This window comes from Neltuma alba, unplaced genomic scaffold, assembly GCF_004799145.2.
Source record: "Neltuma alba isolate B1F8T4 unplaced genomic scaffold, ASM479914v2 tig00012582_pilon, whole genome shotgun sequence".
In the NCBI taxonomy this organism is placed as follows: Eukaryota; Viridiplantae; Streptophyta; class Magnoliopsida; order Fabales; family Fabaceae; genus Neltuma; species Neltuma alba.
Window position 1 is genome coordinate 190,623 of NW_021637034.1, and position 24,378 is coordinate 215,000.

The 24,378-nt window shown below is 32.6% G+C and overlaps 2 pseudogenes; one reads left to right on the forward strand and one right to left on the reverse strand.

Moving 5' to 3' along the window:
• Window positions 1-2,262, reverse strand: part of LOC114728925 (coatomer subunit beta'-2-like) — a 48,200-nt pseudogene extending 45,938 nt beyond the window's left edge.
• A 5,331-nt stretch (window positions 2,263-7,593) lies between these two features.
• The window catches only part of LOC114728918 (F-box/kelch-repeat protein At1g15670-like), a 21,045-nt pseudogene continuing 4,260 nt past the window's right edge, over window positions 7,594-24,378 (forward strand).

Genomic DNA, 24,378 nt, shown 5'->3' on the forward strand with positions numbered 1-24,378 from the left:
AAGACCACTTTCATCGCCTTGAAGTACAATGTCTAACATCAAATAATATAGCCTATACATGGTTGCAACAATTCTTATTTGTACCGAGAATCCCAGATGGCGTTCATACCATAGATCCAGACAAAAGTGTCCAAGGAAATAATTATACATAGAGGCCGTCACCCTTGTATTAGTATCTAATTAAGAGAATACAGTTCTGTATTCTCCTCTGATCACTCCTTGATTATTCGTTGAAGTCAGTTTATAACAGAATGATGATTTTAATTTTCTGTTTTTAAAAAAAAAGACTGAGAAGCATCTTGAAAGAATGCAGTCTAATATAAAATCATGATTCCTACTCACTTGTGGGTAGAGACGACAGGTGCCCAACTCCTTAACAGCCAAAGGTAATCTTTCTCCATCAGCAACCTGAGAAGCAAAGTAATTGTATACAGAGATAAAATTTTTTATAGCCAACTAACATATGAAGAGCGTAGTAAGCATGTTTTATGGAAAGGAAAAATAATCAATTTAAGTCATAATAAAGCTCCATGTTGTATAGCCAAAAATCAACTTTGTATGAACATAGCCAGATTTAAATAACAGTAATTATCAAATGTATACAAATTTGAAATGGCAAACATTTCATTTGAAAAAAAAAAAGGTGAAGGATACAAGGTCTAATTTTTCAGAAGAACATTCGGGCTTCAAAAGAAAAATCCAGAGCAATGAAATAGGGTCAAAGAAGGAGATGGGTTTGTGATATGCGGACCCAATTTTGCAGTTATTCCCTAACATAAATCATAGGGGGGAAAAGGGGAAATTAAAGACTCCTGCAATCAGGTTGCATCAGACTCAATGCAAAGCCGCAGACTTTGTGAAACATCGCTACATTTGCAAAAGCCAGAATCATTAAAATCAATGGGAATTGCGTGACTCCAAGGATTCCTGTGAATTAACTGAGGCAAACAAGATTTCATGTATGATTTAATATTCTAAAATTTTAAGTTCCAAGTGATATTGAATCATACAAATCAAATTAGAAATAACGTAATCATGATAATCAGGCTTTTTAATTGTTCTTCACATCTTTCGGAAAAGTTAAGGGTAGGAATGAACCCAAACCTCCACATCAGCTCCTACACTCTTTACGTTAACTGTCTGCATTTCATTGTGTTTAGCCCAAATAATATTCCCACTGGTGTCCATGCTGGCCACAGGCTCTTCCCGGCCCAGTTTGACCATAATAGTTCCCTCATCACAGCAAGCATAACCCTGTAGATGAAGAAGTTTTGAAATTCAATGTCATGAGGATACGATTAGAAGAGACCCTTTGGAGGTTTAAGATTAGAAGAAGTAGAGGAGAATATCAGTTGATGGAAAGATTGAAGCAAACAAGTTTTGTGATGCACAGTTTCTCACATCAGTTATCAAACATGCAGACTTCATAAGAAGACTTGACGCTATCATCCCAACTCTACATAATTTCACAGCCAAGAAAAAGAATTACTTAAGAAACTACTGGCAACGAGACTCACCGACGTGAACCTTTGTTATGTCCAACAGCCCAAACTCTTTCAAGACCATAATTTAATGTGTTCTCGAGTCTGTAAGTGGATCAAATCAACATAAAATATTAAAATCAATGGTCAATATATTATTAATAATCTCAATTACAATTTTAAATGAGTCTAACATCTTATAAAGTGCACCAAGGCAAGCAATAAAATTTAGAAAAATAGAAAACAGAAGAACGGGCGACATTGTCCAATTTGTAAGTATCAAATTCAAAGGAGTCTCAAGTATAGACATTTGTATTTACCAATGAAGAAATGAACACTTTCAAAACTGAATCATAATAATGAAAGTGGCAAAAAGTAGCATATGAGCAAGGCACTTGAATGTCATGATGTTCAGAACACACTGCATTGTCCAAGGCACGGTAATAATAAAGAAGAAAAAATAATGCGCTCTTTGTTTTCTTTTGCTTCTTCTTTTTTTATTAAAAAAAAATGTCCTGACAAGAGAGTGATCAGATCATATGGGGGGAAAAAAATAAGAGATGAATGTGCATAACGAATAGTACCTATAAGTTGTTGAATGCCATATGCGCACTGTACCATCCTCTGAGCCAGTAATAATTACGGGAAGATCAGGATGAAAGCATACAGCAGATACACTGTGTGTGTGGCCTTCTAGAGTATGGACGCAACTTTTGGTCTGGTATAGTCCCATGCCCGTTTCATAGATTTCATCCATGAAAATGTGTCTTCTAATATCCATTGCAATTTGCCTTAATTGCATGAACTATTCCTCTGTTTTGAAAATATACACTTAAATCCAAACTATTAATTCTATTCAGAATATTTTAAAAAACATTTAAATAAGTTTTATTGCACTGATATGCCCTTTATCATACTTAATCCTAATTTTGAAGAATTTAAGGTTTTTATTTTTATTTTCTTTAATTTTATTTTTTTTGCAAATAATTTTTTGTTTTTTTTGTTTATATTATATTGGGACAAAAATTCAAGTAATTAGTTAAGGTAGATATAAAAAACTTAATTGAAACTTTGACTAATTTTGTTTATAGATATATATTTTACTAAATGTGTTTATAAACATTTGTGGCAAAAATATGTCTAGAAGTTTTAAATTATGAATTGAAATTACTCATACAATCTTTGAAACTCATATCACTTATACTATATGATAAAAAAATGCATGTTTAAAATATGTTTTTAGGTTGCTATAAAAAAAAAAAAGGAATATGGTTTTTGATATTTTAAAAGAAACCTACATAAATAAGTTTTAATAATGAAAAGTTAGAGTTATAATAATGAAAAGTTAAAGTTATAATAATGAAAAGTCAAAGTTATACAGTTATATAATACACTGAAAATTAATAAATTCTATAATATATTAGAAAGTTTGAAATATATGTCTTAGAATTAGTTTTGTGTTGCATAAAAAATATTTTTAGAAATTTTTAAATAACTCTTATCTTAATGAAGGTATTTTAATCATAACAAGGTTGAAAATATGTTGTCTATCATATATTTTAAAAATAAAAAATTAAAATTTGTTTTGGAAAAAATCAGAACATCTTTTTAATATTTTATTAATTTTTTTTCCTACAAAATTAAAGTGAAAAGAATATTGTCTTTTCATTAATGGCAATCATACTAATAAATCAAATTATTTTTTCACCCTTCATTTCACCATTTTATAAGTATTTTTCCAAATAATGAGCCGAACAGATTTTTTATAATTTTTTAATTTTAAAAGTTATTATAAAAAATTACTCTATTGAATTGTTTTAAAAACATAAAGACAGATAACAGAATTAAGCAAGCCCCTCTTATATATATAAGTTAGTCAGCCGTAAGTTTTGGGATAAAAGTTTTTGCTAAATCCGTGTTAGAGTCTTAATCATCCTACAAGAAACGTATGATAATTGGATGAAAACCTAAACAACTTCTAACAACGTGAAGCAACAAAATGTTAAAAACAAAATGCGACAAAAGTAGTGTTGCTTGATGATTAAGGAGCTGTTTGGGATATCTTATAAGCAGATTCTCTATAGTGATTTACTAAATATAAAATAAGTATGTAAGAAGAGTTTTGGTAAGATTTATGTAGAACATGCTTGTTTAAGTAACTCCAAATGAGCCCCTAAAAACGAAAAAATAGTTTCAAAGCTCAATACCAAAAGAGTCTCCATAAAGTAAGAGGAAAAAAGAAAGAGATAATTGAGTTTTGGATCAACTTAATACTAAATTTTCTCTCTTTAATTTATAATATTTTAGGAGATTACAATACTTAATGTGAGACAAATGATTGAACTAAACTTATGACATATGACATCTGATATAATAAATAAGGCTGTGTTTGGGATCATATTTTGAGATCCCAAACTAACTTCTCATTTAGGCTAAAATTTTTTGTTTGGGATCTTAGTAAAACAAAAGAGTTTCATGAAAAGAAGTTTGTTTTACCTTAAAGTCATTTTTTGTAGCTTCTCTAATGTATTATGATGAGGTGAAAATTATACCTTCTCACTCGTCTCAAAAAGAGTTCTATTTGTATAGAAAATGACCATGGCACCCAAATTTATTTATTGTTATTTTTATTTGTTAATATAAAAATAATAATTAAAATATGATTTTGATTTTAATATTTTTCTTAAAATTATCTCATTATACACATATACTATATATAATAAAATTCATATATTTTTTTAGTCACTTTACATCTAAACTTGCTTTTTCGTTAATTATTCAAACAAGTTTCAGCTTTTTTAAACTGATTTTTTTGCAAAAGCGAATCTAAATATAAATCACATCATACTATCTTATTTTTACCTAATTTGACTTTTACAAAAATCAGATCGACAAAAAGTAACTTCTCCTATTACTAGTCTAAATACACCCTAAACAAATAAACCTTTGACGAACTTTGGAATAAAGATTTTTTTGCCTATGTACAATACTACTTTGTTTTTGCCAACCTATATGTGCTATACTACTAAACTAAATTAATTTGTTATACATATATATACATATATATATATATATATTGGCCAATTGCTATATATTGAATAATATTAGCATGTCACTAGTTGAAAACGATTTAACATTACAAGAAATCAATTAAAAAGAGTGATCAAAATGAAATTAGAGAAAATAATGAGGACAATGAATTAAACATTCATTAAAATTATATGATTGGCATTAATTTTGCAGTCCTTCCAGCCCCAAATATAAGATTTATTTTGTAATACAATTTGTACATTAATTAAAAAAAAGACAACTTTCACGGCTAAACTAATTAATTAACATTATCTCCAATAAAATATAAAGTACAATATGTTTTCTTCCTTTAATATTAATACTTCATGATATATGTCCTTGTATTCTTGGAAATGCTTGTTTCTTAGTTGGGGGAAAAAAAACAACTAGTAATTCTGAAGAATATCATGCTTAAGACTCATAACATATAGGTGAATGCTAATTTGTCCCCCCCCCCCAAACTATGTTAAGTCCAAAGCCTTTTTTTATTTCTTTTTTCTCCTTTGCTTTTATCTATTTGTCTTCAATATTGTGCCATTTTTATGGTGTTCACTCATTGATTGACTGGCCCATGGATTAACCACTTATAATTGGATTCTTATCGGATGTCGCCGAAGGGACTTTAATGGATTCTTAAGTACCTAATTAAGTAAACAACATTACCTTATACCAGCATAAAACTTAAAATTTGAAAATGTGCATATTATTTGTGCAACATTGCGTACATAACATATATAAAAACTTGATTTATCAGTATCCATATTACTAGCTGTCCAATTTAATTATTTTCAGTTGATAGAAAAGTATAAATTAATTTAATTAGAAAAAAATGTATACCTGATTATCTTTTCTATACTATTAAATGCATAACTAAAGGAATACTTCAAATAGAGAACATGTAAATGTGAGCATAACGTTTTTATACTGTGATCAAGTTTCAAATATATAACGTTTTTATCCAGAATTTTTAAAAGTGCTTAACTAGCTTGGTTTGAACACTTTTTTTCTTAAAAATGTCTATATCACTTTCGATTTACTACTAACAAATTTAAATTAACTCATGAGAAACTATGAGCTATGTATTTAGAAATTGAATTACTTAATTAACAATATTATTGATGCTGAATTTGGAAATTATCTAATTCATGAACACAAGCAACGAAATAAATAAAACACCACATACTAAATTGGGGGGGGGGGAAGATGTAATGAAGAGTACATCTTTAATGTTTTGGATACCTTTGAGCCAAACACCAACTTCATGTGTCCTTTGCCCCTCTCTGCTACTCTCAGTTTCTTCAATTTGTGCTTCCACATTGATAAACTCTTATTTGCAGTGAATTCTTAGTCTAATTTGTAAGATCAAATGGCAATTTTATGATTAAAAACTACTCGTCCAGTCCTTAATATAGGACTCAATTATTGAGTTAGTTTTGATCCTAAATATAAGACCCATTTCGCATATTTATTAATTTTTTCTAAATTACCCATATGAATACTTCCTTAACCATAATCAAGTAGAAGAGGGAGAGAAGATATTAAGAAAGATAATTATGGTGTTTTAGGAAAAATGTGTCACTTTTCTTCTAATTAACTAACTTACCTAACTTATTTAATCTAATCAAATTAATTAAATGGGTCTTATATTAAAATAGGAGGAGTATTTGTTTTGTGGGAAATAAATAAAAAAAATAATTGATCAAATTAGGAACTAACTATCATTTTCATTTTTTATAGTATTTTTTATCCTGTGAACCAGTTACTCATTTTATTTGTTTTTATCAGGTCTTAGGCCGAAAATTAAAGACGCGAAAGCTGAGGCCCAGCTCAAGAGAATTGGATGAAGATTTTGAATAATGAAGTGCCGCGTTTTGATGAAGAGCCAGGTGCAAGAGGATTCTGTTATGGACCCTTGGGCAAGAGGATGATTGATGGGTTTTATGAACTGGCAAGTGGGAATCAATTGATCGTCATCGTTCTTTCCGTCCTCCTGATCTCTTCCCTGCACCGTCATTTTTCTTTCCTCTCATCATCTCAATCTTCGTTCTGATCCTTCCATGGCACCTGCGATTTCATACTCAGTAGCTTTTCCACCCCTGTGATGCGAGGCTAGACACTGTGCATTTGTGGAGAGGTGCTGGATCTGAGCTTCTGAACATCAGTGAGAAAGAGTTCGGTGATCTTTGGAGATTCAGACTAGACATCTGATTTGGGTATGCGAGTTATATGCTTTAATCCTTATGCTAGATTTATTTCGTAAATCTGGAACTGAACTCTCAAGATCTGTAGGCTTGCTTAGCCAGAGACCTCTGTGGATCCGAGTTGAATTTGCTTCTTCTTTCTTCTTTAATTTGGATATAATTGTTTCCTCAACCGAGTTGGTTGATGTTCTCAATTAATTTCAGGATGAATGCAAGTCTGTGTTTGTCATAGAAGAATGGATCCTCTGCTTAGGTTCTCCTAGGTTGAACATTTCGCACTCAGTGTTGATGTGTTGCAAGTAGCAGTTAGGCACTGATTCAATCTACGAGTTGTGGATTAATTGATAATTCAACTATTGAACTCTTAGTTTCATTAAACTAGGAAGGTCGCAAGCAATCTCCACAGAAGCATTATCAATCATTGTCTGTAACATTTCTGTTCACTAGTTTTCCATTTACTTTAGTTCCTTTGTTTTTACGATCGTTTTTAAATTTCAGAAATAATAGCTGGGAGGTCTCTCTTCTTAGGTAGAAACTATAATCTAAAAAATATATATATGTTACATTGCAATAGAAACCCATACTTGTTAATTTGATAATTTGTGTTTAATTGGACTGGTTAAGAACTACAACAAATTAGGCTCCTTGAGCCTTGACCTAGGCTGGACTCGATATCTACATTTGGCTTAGTAATTTTTGAAGAGTAGAATGAAATGCTTTTCACGCGTCCAAGGCTTTTCCATTTATAACTTAGAGATTGCAAATTCTCTTCGAACTCATAAATAAACTTTGCTTCTTGTTTGGCACAAGAAGCAGATGCAAGGGCGGTTTGAGAGAAGCGCCGAAGCCTTTGACGTTGCAATGTGCAAGTGGGACCCAGTAGAAGATGATTTCCTGGGATCGGCCACGTGCCCGAGGACCTGCGTGGACAGTGGTGATGGAGGAAGAGTTTACATGTGCCGCGGTGGTGACGTGGTAGCATCAGAAGGCGGAACGTGGGAAGCTGTGGCAAAACTGCCATGTGAAATCCGGGAAGTGGCGCACACGAGTATGGGGTGGGAGGGGACGTTGTTGGTGATTGGATCTAGTGGGTATGCAGAACCATATGTGGGCTTTTTATTGGACCTTAAGAGTTAGCAGTTGGAGAATGTTGGGAAGCCCAATGGGCCATACGGGCCACGTCCAGTCAGGTTGTCTAATGGAGATTTAGGATTCAAACTCATACTGGGTCTCTATATGTAAAGAAGCAAAATTTTGGATTGTTTAACTCAGTTTGATTTTAAAAGAGCTTGTATTAAATTTAGAGTGCTTAATTATAAATACAAATACCTAACATTAGAGTTTTTGTTGTTATTAACATATATCTTTAGTCGCTGGCTTAGAAAAAGCTAAAAGGAACATAGAAACATTTAGAAACGTAAAGGTATAAAGTAAATGAGCTTCGTACGATCTTTAACAAGCAAATGCTCATATAATATGGACAGGATATTGAGGCTGGGAATGGTCTCCCTTTGAGTTTGGGCTAAGCAATTAATAATTAATAATTGGTTTTGGTTCTGTATTTTTTTTTTTTTTACCAGAGTTTTGGTTCTGTATTTGGAAGATCGCTCTGCCACTATAATTGCATAAACGCCAAGCTTGGTATATTTTAATTTCATTATGAATTTATGGACGGGTTTAGTTGTTGATAGAATTTATATGATTTGAAATAATGGTTCCTTTTAGCCTCAACGTTTTCTTTCCATTGAAACTTTATTCATGCGTTTTGCTTTCTTTACTTGGGCTTTTGGGTGGTGTGTATTCCCATGTGAATAAAAAGATTGGAAATAATTTCTTCAGAATAATATTTTGATTGGAACTTGGGTATATTAAATTAAATAAGAAGTATTATTATTATTAAATGAGATTTCAATTGAAGGCTTAAATAAAAAAATTAATAATTAATTTTGAATTTAAATAATATCTTAATTGAAATTTAAATATATTAAATTAAATGTGAAACATCATAATTAAATAGTGTGTCAATTAGGCTTAAATAGAGAATAAATAAATAATTTTAAATTTTTATATGTTCTTTTTAAATTCGGTATCTTTAATTTAAATCTCATTTGAATGAATAGAAAACATATACTCCTATGCAATTTATTACAATATTTATAATCTAATTAAATATTTTAGTCCCTGTATCACAGGAGAGAAATTTTTAGATAGATGCAATATCGCATACATAAAAACTTGATTTAATCAATTTATTAGTGTCCATTTTACAGGCTGCCCAATTTTTCAGCTAAAAGAAAAGTAGAGATAAATTTAATTAGAAAAATATGTACACATGTATGATAGTTTGGGCTTATTTCGTACACCAAGACATTGCAATATTTTATGAGTTTGCATGAGACAGTCGATGATGCAAATTGATGGGATTTGAAAAGTAAATTGAAGCATCTAATGTCTTACTTGATCTTTAATTTTCTTTGATAAGATGGACATTGATTTATTCTTTAGAATGCCATGATTTCTTTCTTTTGCTTTCGTTAATTCTCACATGCATGAACAAGTTAGGAATCATCATTACAAAAGATCGCCACTTGAGTTGGCAATGAAGCAATGTATTTTTTTTTTTGAAATATGAAAATTACGTTTTCTATGGCTTCAAGTTGTGATTAGAGTTTGATTCTTAATTTGAAGTTTTGCTGCTGGATCAGATCTTGTATTGTTAATTGTTACATACATACACATATATAATATGCGTCTAAGCTTTTCACCACTAAATATTAGGTAAACAATTAAATTAAAAATAGTTCTACTATGCTATTGGTCATGATTGATAATCATTTGACTCGACTCAAGTCAAGAGACAAGAATCTCAATATATTATTTTTGAAAGAATATAATGACATTTAAATCTTAAAAGAATAAATTAATGATAATTGGATCCTTAAAAAAAAATTTCGGAATAAAACTCCTCATCTGTTCTAAAAATCGTACAAACACATTAATATAATGCTATAATAATACAGAAAGGAATCCTATAATAAAACTCCTCATCAATTGATATGTTTTGGTTTAGTTTTGGATTTGTTTTAGGATACTTTTTGGTTTTGGTATTTGCTAATACTCATATTGTGCAACAGATACTAAGGCTTGGAATGCAATGGTCTTCTTTTGATTTTAGGGGATCCTTTAATTTGGGCTTACTAGGCCTTTGAACATATTTCACTGCATATTTCTGACTTGTTTGAAATCTAGTTGGATCATTGATTTTTTCACTATTATTATGCTTCATTAATTTCCTAGTGTTTTGAGTAATTAATTATGAATTAATATTTGGTTTTGGTTTTGCATTAGGAAGTTCGCCTTTACTATTATACGTGCATAAATGCCAAGCTTGCTGGTATTCATAGTTCCTAAATGACAATCACACCTAAAAAATTATAAGCTGGAGCATTTTAAATTTTTGTTGCATACATTTTTTTTTCATTTATCCCCAATTAATTAAATTATATGCCTTTCTGTCCCCAACTAATTAAATTATATGCCTTTCTAATCTCCTTTTCCCACCCATCCTTTCTATAAATAAGGGTATATTTATTTAAAAAAAAACACTTCTTACGTATTTATTATTTTAAACTAATTTTAACTTACTTTTTAGTTAAAATAATAATTCAATTATCTGTAACTAATAAAAACAATATAAAAAAGTGAATATAAAAAAGTAACATATATTCATGGTTCGTCTGGCTCACCTTTACAGGATTTGAAATTAACTTGTCCTGAAAAATGAAAGTTGGTCAGAGTTCAGTTCTTAGCTTCGGTTTCCTCACATAAATGAATTGGTCATCCATCATAATTTTTAATTAGCACTTAGTAGTAGAAATATTGTAATCAATTATGTATTAATTTAAATCATTTTTCTTTGTTAAATTTCCAGATAATTACAAATAGTTGCAATTTGCAACTAGTTATGGTTTGTAATGATCATTATCCGACTCAAGTCTTTTCTTTGTTCCAAATTATCCGACTCAAGTTTGAAAAAACTACATAATTAATTGTTTATAATGAGTTCTTGAAACATCTAGCCCTATCATAATTAAAAGAATTAATTTTATTAATGCTAATATTTAGTTGTTGAAGGAATATTAAAATTAATTTTACGAAAGATATTTTGATTGAAAAATAAATATTTCGTTTCCTCGTTATTACATATTATTTATATAAACAATTATTACGTAACATATAATTTTACGTTAAAATATGAATACAAGTCCTTAAATTCCCAAACCACGTAGCTTAGATTCTTTCACTGTTAGATTGGTCAAAAATCTTAATTTATTGAATTAATGGGTAAGATCTAAGGTTGAATTATTATGTTTCTTATTGTATGATTTTTCCTCCGAGGCTGGCGTTTTTGCCTTTTTAATTTTCAGAAAAAAGATGTTTTCAAAATGCCAATAATTTCAGTGAATTATTGATCAATATTCAGAGTCTTATTATGACCACCAAGAAAGGAAAAACTCAAAATAGATTATTGACCAATTACCATTGCTCGGTACGTACAGAAGGGTGCAATGGGGAATCAGAAAGTTTACACAAATTGGGAAGCAAAATAAAAATACATACGCCGTGTTTGGTGGTCCTTTAATTTATTTTGAAAAGAAGCTAATCAACCTTCAGTGAAATCAACAAAGCTGTAAGAACCAACGAGGAAATCCAATCCCACAGCAGGAAGCCAATCTGCAAATTATAAAAAGCCAATTAACTGAAGAAACAATTAACAATTTCATGAAGAGAAAAGAGATGAAGGAATCACACCCAAACATTTGCACGCATACATAATCACACGATGACATGGCTACCTTTCAGCATTCAGTAAATAAAGGATAGAGCTGGGCCAGCATTTTGACATATGTCAAAAGCAATATGCTTATGTTTTATATCTATAAAGCGTAAAATTATATTACGTCATAAAAATTAAAAGAATAGTAAAGAATAATGTGTGCGTTGATGTTACCAAGGTATTTTACCTTGAAAATTTATGTTGAGGTCATCCAACGTGAGGGGCTGAAATTTTGATTGGAAATTGTGTTTGGCGTCCCATTCCAAACTGTTCCACCAATCTTCGTGTCCGCGGATAATTAGTTGTTTGGCAGAGTTGGAAGGAAGTGGTAGCCTTTTCAGATTTGGACATTCTGCTATAGTGATGGTTTTTAGGGAAGGAAAAGACAAGGCGGTCTTATGGATGCTCTGAAGCTTTGGCATTCCATACAGATATAGGTTTACAAGAGAAGAGAATACACAAGAAGAATCCTCATTCTCATTTTCCTTTATCACTTCTTCCACTGATGGGCACTCAGTAATGACAAGTAGTTGAAGCAGTGGAGCATGCTTGAGCCATGTGACATGCATTAAAGAATGGCAACCAGCGATAAACACGCTTTGAAGCATGCCTAGACAATAGGTGTCATCAGAAATACCAGAATAATCTTTCAAACCAGATAATTGAAGCAGAGCCAATTGTTGGAGGCGCTTCATTTTTGAAATGCATGCCAATAATAAAGGCATCTCAATGGTGTCCAATTCATGGAGGCGAACAGCATATATACAACTCAGCAATTTGTCTGACTGAAGTAACTTTTTGAGGCCATTTTCTGTTTCTATTGCAACATTTATTTCCTCAATTTTTGGCAAAGATTCCACCTCCTCTAGGAATTCTCCCTCTGCTTCGCTATTTTCTCGAACTCCCTTCCGACAATAAACTCTCAACACTCTTAATTGTTGAAGACTTGATATCACTCCCGATGGAATGCTTGCAATATTACCATCACTCAAGTGCAAATTGAATACCTTCAAATTCTTCAAATTCTTCAACTCCTTGGGACACTCAGATCCATCTATGTTTAAACAAAGATATTCCAATAGAACTAACTCACCAATTTCTGCAAGTTCACATATATCAGGACAACGTAATTCTAACACCTTTAATTTGCTCATGCATTTGAGGTTTTGCAAATGTTGTATACGACAACGCCTCAACAATAATGTTACTAAATTGGGATAGGTTACAGGTGCTACATGCCGTACTTCCCTATTCATAATTGAAATCCTCTCAACAATTCTCCATTTTTCAACATCATCATGGGATGTTGTTATGGCATCTTCTTGTACAAGAACCCTTTTAATTCTTTTATTTTTTTCACAAGATAACCACAGTGCCATCTCTCGAATCATATCATGCATCTTAAATGAACGACTTAAAACAACATCATCTTCAACACTCTCCAACAAGCAACAAAGCTTCAACTTCGTAATCACAGATTGACCATTATTACGAATGTCTTGTATGTTTTGTGTCATACCTTTACAAATAAACCCCTCCCCTATCCATTTATAGATGATATCAGTGACTTGAATCTCATAGTCTTCTGGATATAATGCACAATACAAGAAACATTTTCTGTGAGTATCATCCGGCAATTGATCATAGCTCAACTTAAGGATGGAAAAAAATTTTGTGTCCAAATCTATAGTGGTCCATGGAGAACTTGTCAAGTTATTTTTTGAGAACTCCCATGCTTTAACATCTTTCACACCAGCCATGGCAAGTCCTACCACAATTAACGCAAGAGGCAGCCCTCTACACTCTGCTGCCATTTCTTTTGCTAGGTCTTTGATCCTAGGGTGGGAGTTTAAAGTTTCCCCTCCAACTTTCATATGAAATAACTCTAATGCTTCTTTTTCATTCAAAAAGTCCACTTTGAGTGGTTTTGGAGCTTGCATTTTTGCACACACATCCTCCAATCGTGTTGTGAATAACACTTTGGACTCAAAGTTTGAATCTTTTGGATGGGGTACCCCCACCAAATTCAAGTCCAATCTCTCCCACACATCATCCAGTAATAAAGCAAATTTTTTCTGCTTCAACACACCCCAAATCTTTGAAGATTTTTCCTCTTGATTATTGCAAGAACTCCAAGTAACATCTCCAATTCCTACTGATTTTCTTATATTGTCCATGATTGCATCCAAGTCAAGCTCTTTGGATACCACCACCCAAATCACAAGAAAATCGGGCTTTCTCTTCCCAAGTTCATTACTAATTTTCTTCAATAAAGTGGTCTTTCCTACCCCTCCAGTCCCATATAAACCTATAACACCAACATTATTTGCTTCAATTCTACTCCATACTTGATCAAATATCAAATCTTGCCCCACAGTCTCATCAAGAGGCATTTGACCAATTCCTTTACGTGGTGGCTTGTGCGTAATTGGATAATCCTTACCAAATCTTTGTCCCTCGGCCGTTAGATCATCTACTTCAATGAGTATCTTGGCAACATTCTTTCCCACCTTGTAGCTTGACTTGCAATTCTTGGGACAACACTTGCTTAGGCATTTGTTTTGGATTTCTTGGGCTCCTTGAACTTGATTGTCTTCCACTTCCTGCGAATACAAAATCAGTTAGTTTGATATTTCTTTGCCCCCCTTTTTCTGAATCTTTACATGAACTAATTAAGCACACTTCCATATCCAGTTTTGATATCAAGATAAGAAATTGCATATCTTAAAATAATTGAATGAAATTTTTTTTGGCCAAATATGAATGACAGTTTTTTTGACCGAAAAAGCTGAACGATATTGTTAAAGATTTTGGCTGGGTTCGTTTGGTTTCCTCTTGACAAAACAGCTCTTTTTTTTAATTTTAAAAATGACAAATAAAAAACATGTTTGAAAACGGTTTTTGATCAATAAAAAAATAAAATATATTTTGTAAAACAAAAATAATAAGAACATCAGTTTAATATTTTATTATTTTTCTGCTCGACAAAATTATATTAGAGGTAGAAGATATTGTATTTTTATCAGAATTAAAGTGTATTTAATATCTTAAAATATTTTATAAGATACATTCAGTACCTGAAAATATTTTAGAATGCAAAAAAGTGGAGCAATGTCCCCTTTCGATTAACAGTCTACTAACGTTGGTTTTCTACCTTCCAAAAAAAGCTTCCATCCCATCTGAACAACATAAGTACTCTCTCTCTGCTCCCTCCCTCCGTAGCTAGCCATCAAGGTTGCTGTCATCAAAGCTGTATATTTGTGCCCCCCCCCCCCCAAAATAAAAAACTGTGGATGGCCTTTAAGTTTGTATTTTTCCACGTTACCCAGCACCAACCATGCCAAGATCACTAGAATCTTGTCCATATAAGCTTAAGAGGTAACCACTGTACCATGAAATGCTGACTATTTCTTTGGGCAGTGCATGAAATTGTATACGAAAGACAGAGCAAACATGGTTTTTTTTTTTTTAAATCCCCGTGAAAGAAATAAATATTCTTATCACAATCACAATCACAAATCAACAAAAAATAAGAACCAAATTGATACTGACCCAACTACGAAGAACCACTGATGGAGAAGCATTGTAGTTAAGGAAATGGAAGTTTAGGAAGTGGAGAGAATTGCTTAGGAATTTTCACCCCAATGCATCAGCGAGAAAACAAGCCGTTGATCTCACCGCACCTAGCGAATTGAACACACTCATTTTAACTTGCTTTTAAAATTTCAGCTTTTTCTTCCATGGGGCTCTCTCTCTTTCTTCTTCTCTTGCTTCTAATTTCAACTCTCATCTTCAGAAGGTGTTGTCTCTCCTTAATAAACTTTCAAAAAGACAGACACACAGAGGATACCCAATCACAACTCTTGAAACTTGATCCCACACCCTTCTCCCGTCAAATGGGCTCTAAGTGGTGGATACGGTGGAAGGGTAGGAGAGAAGAGAATTACATTAAGGTCCCAAGCAAGAAAAACAATTGAAAAACAAGTTCCAGAGGTTGTCATTCTCACTATAGGACTTGTCATTATAGGCTGTTGAAGTTATTATTAGGACTTTTTAGTAATTATTTCTCTTCTGCGAAACTTGACTGTAATTCTCCCGTAGAAGGAGGTAGTAAAGAGAGAGAGAGAGAGAAATTTTGTTGTTCATATGGGATGGAAGCTTTTTTTTTTGGAGCACATTCCATGCTCATAGTGCTCATGTTAACTTGAATCATCTAGATTGATTTTGGATGGTTCATATTGAATTCAATTTTTTTTAATATATTTTAATTAATTTTATGTTTTAATAGATACAAAATTTAAAATAAATACAATCCTATAACTAACACTTCTTTGAAGAATAAATTCATTATTAAAAAATTGCATATTAAAAATTTTAAATCTGAATCATCTATATGAGATTTTAGATGATCTAGATTACATTACAATAATGAGCACACAATGCTTATTGCTGTGATGAATACTGAATAAAAAACCATATAAAAACATTATGCTCACAACTACATGTTCTCGATTTGAAGTATTCTTTTAGCTAGGTATTTAATAGCATACAAAAGATAATCAAGTATATATAGTTTTCTAATTATATTTATTTCTACGTACTTTTCTTTTAACTGAATATTGGACAGCTTGTAATATGGATACTGATAAATCAAGTTTTTATGTACGCAATATGCACACTTTCAAATTAATTTTTAATTATGCTAATATAAGGTAATGTTGCTTACTTAATTATGTTCTTAAGAAAGACATCGTCTTTAGTTTACATTATATACACATTAAAATAATTATTTTAAAAAATAAAAATAAAAAATAAATTAAATTCATATCATCTAAATCAGATCTAAATGATCCAAATATGATAAACTTGAGGTAATCACCATTCTAATTAGCACTGAAACTAGTTTTGTTTTTATACTGTGATAAAATTTCAAATAAATTCAATATAATATGAGTTTCACACTTATCCAAAAAATTTTAAATGTGCTTAACTAACTTGGTTTGAACGAACACATTTCAATTAAATTATCATAAATTACTGAGCTAAGGAATTACTTAATTAACAACATCATTGATAGCTGAATATGTAAATGATCTAATTCATGAATAGAAACAATCGAAGTAAATAAAAACACCACATACTAAATAGAGGGAAAAAAATAAATGTAAAATGAAGAGTTCGTACCTTTTGAATGTTGTGGACACGTTGGAGCCAAAGATCGACTTCATGTGTCCTTTGCTCCTCTCCGGTACCCTCAGCTTTCTCAATTTGTTCTTCCACATCCTTCTTTCTAGCTTCAAGCTTTTCCCATTTAATTTTCAGAGCTCGCACATTCTCCTCCAACTTATAAATAAACTCAGTTTCTTGTTTGGCGCAACCACATAAATACTTTGTAATATCCCATATGATATCTCCTAATTTCTCCATATCTGCTTCTCACTTTTGATCTTTCAGAAGATGCTAAGCTCGCACTTATCCAAAATCAAGCAGCAAAATGCTAAAGTTAGAATTTTTTTTTTCAATAAATATTTTCCTCAAAATGAAAGAACATCACATGTATGATGGTTTAGGCTTACCTCGTACACCAAGTGTCACACCCCAAAAATTTAAGGGTGACTGGTACGAAATATGAGACAACTCACATTCCTAAAGCCTAAGAACATATGAATAAACACTTGCCATAATAATTACAATACCATTCATATAAAATAGATCTCTTGTAATCAAAATATAAGGCCATTCATAAGAATTCTGCAAATAACCCGCAGGTACTACACAAAAAAAAGGAGCTCCCCTCCACAACAATACGAACATATATTCATATATTTAAAATAATAAATGAAGGCAAAGGTCTGCCTATAAATTACGTGGAGGATCTAAAACATAAATAAATAATTACATAAATGTAACTTAGTTTTGCATCAATTCGCGGTTGTTCTAAACTTTGATCACCAATGAGAGTTTTTTTCTCCTTCTTACTATTCAGTTGAAGGTGCCAGGTTAGCTGTGTTATCTAAGGCCAAAATAAATTTTACTAGTGAATATCATCCTGTTAATAAGAATAAGATAACAAAAAAAATACTAAAATAATAACTTGTACAACTACAACAAGGTTGATTTATGATTACTTTTAAATTAAAAAAATTTATTATAACATGAAATATATATAAATATAAAACATTTTCAATATACAAAAATTTATAAGGCATTTTAACAATATGTTTCTGAAATCAAATCATGAGTAGAGTTGAAAAACATTTTTCAATAGAGAATTTCAACAAAACAAACAACAAGCATGGACATACAGTCCATGAAGGTAAGTAACCAACAAGTGCAGCTGAAGCCACGAGTACAAGCGTAATTGAAGCTACAAAACAAGAGTCGAAACAATGTTCGCAAGTATCAAGTGAGCTCGATATTAATCATGGTACACCAATACAAGCACAGCCAAAGCTACGAATACAAGCGTGACCGAAGTCACGATCACAAGCGCAGCCAAAGACACAAAGAACAAGGACGGGAACAATGCCCGCATATAACAAGCATGGCCGAAACCACGAATAACGAGTGAGTTTGATATTACCATGGCACACCAAGGGCTAACAACACTACTGTTAGCAGCCACCATTCTGTATTCAGTTCTCACAAAAATCATTTTCAAGCATATATGGGACCAATTTATCATTAGTAAACAAGAATCTTTCCTATAATTGAAAACATGTAAATAGAATATTTAACGAAAGATCCCAGCATGAAAGTTCAAAAAATCTCAAATATTTTCCTCAAATTCCATCAACCAAAAAAAATCATTTTTTCGAGTAATAATAACTCAAACAAGAGCATTTCAAGATGTAAAAAGAAATTTACAATATTGAACAAGGAAAAACGAATAATGGTACAATTGAAATGAAGTTGTTTTGATGAAACAATACTTGAAAAATATGGGGTGGCTAAACAACAATAAAACAAATAAGAAAATATCATTTATAAAAACCTCTTTATCAGACGCTATTCACACTTTCATTATACGTTAAGATAATCCTTATTCTTTACTCTTAGAATCATGAACAATAATATGCCGCAAAAGCTATTTAGCACAATGATTTTGGCCGCCAACGTACACCATCTTAATCTTCAATTTGCAACAATTTGATATAGTAAGGGAACTTGAATCTCAACCCCTTTTTCTTTTTCTACAAATACTAAAGTTACAAGTTCGAATAACGATTGAGTCTTATCATCCTTAAATATTAGCTAAGTAACCAAATGCCATGAGTCTGAAATATAACATCTATTTTCCCTTTTCGCGAAGCATCTTGTCAGCTATGAGTGTCCCACCATTCCCTTCATGAACTTAAACTTCAATTAACTTCTTTTCGCCCTTCTATAACATAAGCCTTAGCTTTCTAGCAAATTTTACCAGCCTCCCAATCCAATTCTTCTCTTAGACATTAAACAAACACTTCAAATGCATTCCACAATTCTACTCATAACCCTCGGACAATCTTAAATTTAAACCAATTTCAATTCATACATTCCTTTATCAATCAAAACGCTTTATTATTATAGAGAATACTTGCCTCTGGTTCAATTTGGTAACACATTCTTTATCGTTATAGCTCACAATAAATGACTTCTATCCATCACACAATTCGTCAAACACCCTGTGTGTGCACACTCAGTACAAAGGTAAATAAAAATCACGATAGTCCGTAAACCATCAATCCCACGAATGTCAACTAACCCATCAACCTCACAAAATTTTCTGCCTCAATTCCTTAACCAGACCCAACTTGCAACGGAGAGAAATCATAATTTGAAAAGAAACCAAAAGATGCAAAGGATATTTACCTGCTTCAATCGGAGACCCCCACCACCATCTTCCATTAAACCATATTCCTAATTCCTTGCTTAAACCACGCGGATCGCATGCACCACCATGACATACAAAATAGAAAATGAAGGAGACGAGTTGATGATGCAGAAAGGAGGAAGAGGCAGCGAGCAAGGGAGATGAAGGATGAGTGAAAGAAAGGCGAGGAGGACAGAGCAACGGATGGCGACCTTGTAGGTAGGTCGCCGGTGAATTTTTTTTGGTGTCTTGCAACCCCCCTCGTTCCAGAAATTTCCCTCCCCTTTCTCCCTTTGTTTAATGCTGGCTAAACCAAAGCCCTCTAAAAAAATAATCCCAAGTTGGTCACAAAGACACCAATCATCATCATCAATATCAATATGTTATAGAAATCCTTTCTGGCAAGTGGGCCCAAACATGGCTTCACATTCAGCCTATTCGTTTTTCAAGGAGCTCTCTACCAATTCAAATTTAAATTTCAAAATTCTCAAGCCTCCTGCCGGCAACTCTGGTTTTCGTACTTCTCCCATCACCTACCTCAGATGCTATAAGCTTCCTATCTCCCTCATCGTCATCTCAAATTCTTCCTCCACAAACCGTTTTATGATTTCTTCTTCTTCACAGTATTCTTTCATGCTCGCCGATGAATCAGTGCTTCCATCTTAAGCATTCAGCAAGGCATTTCTGCTCTTTGCTCTTCCTCTGCTCTTCTTCATCTCTTCCATCTCTCTCTCACTATTGCTTTTGCTCATCCCCTTCTCTTCTTTCAAAGTTTTATCTCGTAGATCCCCATCACTGATAATCTTTTATGCAGGTCTGTGTGAACGGCGTGGAGATATTGCGATCACACCGGCATCGAAGCAGCAACGGCACCGGCCACGATGAGGATTCTGACCATGCGCTTGCCACAATACTTAAAACTCAGGCCCCCCCCCAAAAAAAAAAAACAGATCCACACCTTCTGACTAATATATTTCTCTGTTCCGTGGGGATTGTTAGGTTTAAAAGATCTGATGTCGACATTGGACAAGCACTACTCCTAACAAAATCAAAGTTCTCAGCGGGCATCTTCTCTTTCCATGTATGATTTCGTCTACCTACCAATGGATTACAAGTGCAATACAATACCTACTATCTAAGATTAGTTCTATATGTAGCACATATTAACGGCTCATGACTGCATGTTTCCTTTGCAGGAAATTTGAGCATGATGACAAAGAAGCAATCGAATCTGGGTCACACGTTTGTGGATTGCACGTCAGCAAGGGATGCGTTTGTGTTTCCAGCAATTCAACGGGCAGAAACGGCCTGGTAACAAGAAGTGGAAGGTCTGCGAGGTTGCTAAGGCCCAGTTTCAAGTGGGATATCAATGCTTAGTTTGGAATATTTTTTATTATTGTTTATTGACTGGACTTTATTTTGGCAACTTCTATGGCAACTTTCTGGGACTTTCTGATGTGTAATACTCGTTTCATGCCATGTTTGAACTTTGAATTATTTTGTTGTATTATGTACTATCAGGCGTGGGCTTCTGCTGCACTTTATTATGTTTTTTAATTTTCATTCCATCGTTTATGAGCAAAGTTTCATTTTTGCAAGTGCTCTATTATTCACTGGTGTATACTAAGTTCTTCACACTTAATAATAAACAGTTAGTCTATATGTATTTGTCCTATAAAGTTGATTCACAATTCTTAGGGGGTGTTTGGGAATGAGTAGAAGTGTTTTTTAAAAGCACTTTTCTGCAAACATAGATAAACTTCTCCACACATTTGCTTCGTATACCGTAAAATCACTTCTAAAACTATAGTTTGGTTTATATCCAAACACTCCCTTATATGTTTGTTTTCTTTGTTGCATTCCGAGTGTAGGAGGTAGGCTCCAACATGCCGTGTTGGGTGCCAGGGATAATTATGGAAATCCCCTTCGATGGGCATAGTAGAAAATTTTGTTGCTTTTTTTTTTTTTTGGGTTACCATGTTTAATGTTCAGTTCACATGCGAAAACCATGCCAAAAGAATCGAATGGGATTTTAGCACATATTTTACGGTAAAGTCGTCCTTTACTTGTAGTCAATTGAGCAGGAACTTATTTTCCTTTCATGTAAATGTGTCTGCATTTTACTTGGTGATTCGACCAAGCCCAAAGGGCAGATACCATTTGAAAGTAGTTTGCTGGAATCGTAATAAAATATTTCCGTTTCAAACTTTTAATGTAAGTTTGTATGCGCTTTATTTGTGGATGGGAGAAATGGTAAATGTCAGCTGCCATTTGTCTTTCATTTTAAAGTGATGCCTATATGTTAAGGCAGAACTTTGATAGACATGAACTCATGTGCTTCTCCATATGTGATTAAACAGGGGTCGCATGGTGGAGGACATGAACCAGCCCATTTCAATAATAAAAATGGTACCCATGTTTGATTGTGAGGTATGGAGTTTATTATTAAAAATTAAAATGATAAGGCTTTGAGTTGAAGGATTTCTTTTTTGAAAGTTCTCATTCAAAGTTATTTTAGATTGACTTGCTTATAATTCTAAATTTTTAACAGTGTTTATAGTTGATTTAAATATCATAAAACTCAATATCTCTTCAAACATATTTTCCATCAAAGAGTTTAATCAGAATTGAATTTCAACCTTATTTTAGAACAAAAATATTGCATTTCTTACTTTTAAAATGATATACTTTATTATTGGGTTTTGAATATCAGACTTGAGTCATCATTTAACAATATCCGGTGTTATTTGTATAGTTAGTGTTAAGAGAGGATCATATTGTTGATAGTGAGAACGTTGAGTCATTGCTCCTGACTTGTACCAACACTAACGTTTGAGACTTCCATTTAATGGCATTGCATATGTCATGTTCCCATCTGCATTGATTATTTGTTGACCTCGGCCAAATGTTACTTACCCCTCCTTTACCACCTTTAAGGATTTTTATGATAAATTCCCACACACACACACATATTTGTTTTATGTATCAATCGTGTGTGTAATTGTCACCGTGGTGGTTATCAACATATGAATGGATAGCAAGCTTATAATCTCAGTTTCTATTTGTGCGTGTGTGTTTTCTCAATATACATGTCCAGACAAATCGGGGAAATCTTGATACTGAGAGTTGCTAACGGGAACAATACTATTTTGAAGTTGCAGAGCATTAATTCGCCAGATGACCAGAATGTTATCCTGCTAAAATGTGCTTAGACTTACCTAAGCTTAATTCTGTTGTGTCACTAAAATGTGCTTAGACCATTTTCTTAAACTTGAGTCTTTAAAATATGAATGTTTTGCAAACATTTATAATGACTTCTCCCGTCTTTGAAGATGTTCTCCTCAAAGAAAGTATGCTCTTGCACCAAATTTTATGTAAGCTTGTATGTCATATGAATGTTTCATAAGAAAATTATATATTTTTTACAATATATATGCTGGACATTTTGAACATTGAAATCGGGGCAAATGAAATTTCCTGGTTTTGGGGGGGGGGGGATGAAGTTTTCTCAAGTGAAACTGGGTATAATATTTTAAGGTATTTCTGTTTGGCTATGAAAAACTTCAAAGCTAATGACTGCCTTTTCTTCCACCAGGGTCTCATCTTGTGCCTTGGGTTAAAAGAAACCTTTTGTGTTTCACTGAAAATTTGATCATTCCTCCTAAGAAATCCTTGATAACCATAGGAGCAACAGGAGGAGGAGAAGATAACACTATTGTTCAATGGGGTGATAGTTTAATAGGCTTCCATCTCTTATTGTGGTTTGATGAGGTAATGCATTTCATTCTTTATTAATTTTAAGAAACTATAGTCATTCAGTTATTTTCATCATTCAAGTGTCTTTTAGACCATGATTCTATGGCACATGCATCGTGTCCTTTATTGTTGTCTCAAGGTGATTTAACCGACAAATATGCTTTATCTCTTTGAACATGTCAAATGGCATAATTTGTCATTATCATTCATCAGAGTTTTTATATGGGTCTAATAGAAATTTATCATACTTCATCATATAACAGATTGCAAATATATGCAGCATTAACTTTCGGCTCCCCCACTATGTTCATGACATGTTTGTTATTGTTTCTTACTTGTTACACTTTGCAAATGAAATTGGCACGATTGCTTTATATTTTGTATTCTAAATATTAAGTTCTCCTTACTTAATCTTATGATTGATATTATCATGATTGCATTTCTTATAATGATGTATAGGGAGTTCCTTTGGAGAGGGGCTGAGGTTGAGTCCTGTTCATCAAAGTGTTTATGAACTACGAGAGTACCAATACCAAGAGTCAGAATATGTATGGACCCAGTTCTGGCCCTTTCACCATTGCAGTTACAGTTCTCCTCTATATCGTTCACTTTAAAAACACTTTCATAATTTGTACAGATACGAATATGCTACTTTGACTCATTGCCCTATCTTTGATAAGGATGTTTAAAATTTTGCTGTGCCTCCCAACGTACCAGCATTGCCTCTTGTAAGATACGCACTTGGTTATCTCTTCTGCTTATACAGTCTTTGATACCTAAGATTTGGGAATGTCAAGTTTACTCTTGTTGTGAAACATTGAAAGAAAAATCTTCGGTAATAGGATATTGTGTGCACAAAAGGATTTCTTTTGTCTCAGTAACTTTAGCCTTCATCGGATGTACATTAGTGTTACCAAATTTTAATCCAAGATTTTGGTATGGAGAGATCAAGATGTCATATTCTTGATAACATACAAAAGAAAAAGTGATTGACAATAAGGAAGATAAATGCTGAACTTTTGCATTAAATTGCAATCATTTAGGAAAATTTAATTCCAAAATAAATTACACATATAGTGAATGGAATAAATTATGCCTAAGTAAGATTGAAACAAAGATACTCCTCCGGTCCTTATTATAAGACCACATTTGACTTTTTATTTGGTCCTAATTATAAGACCC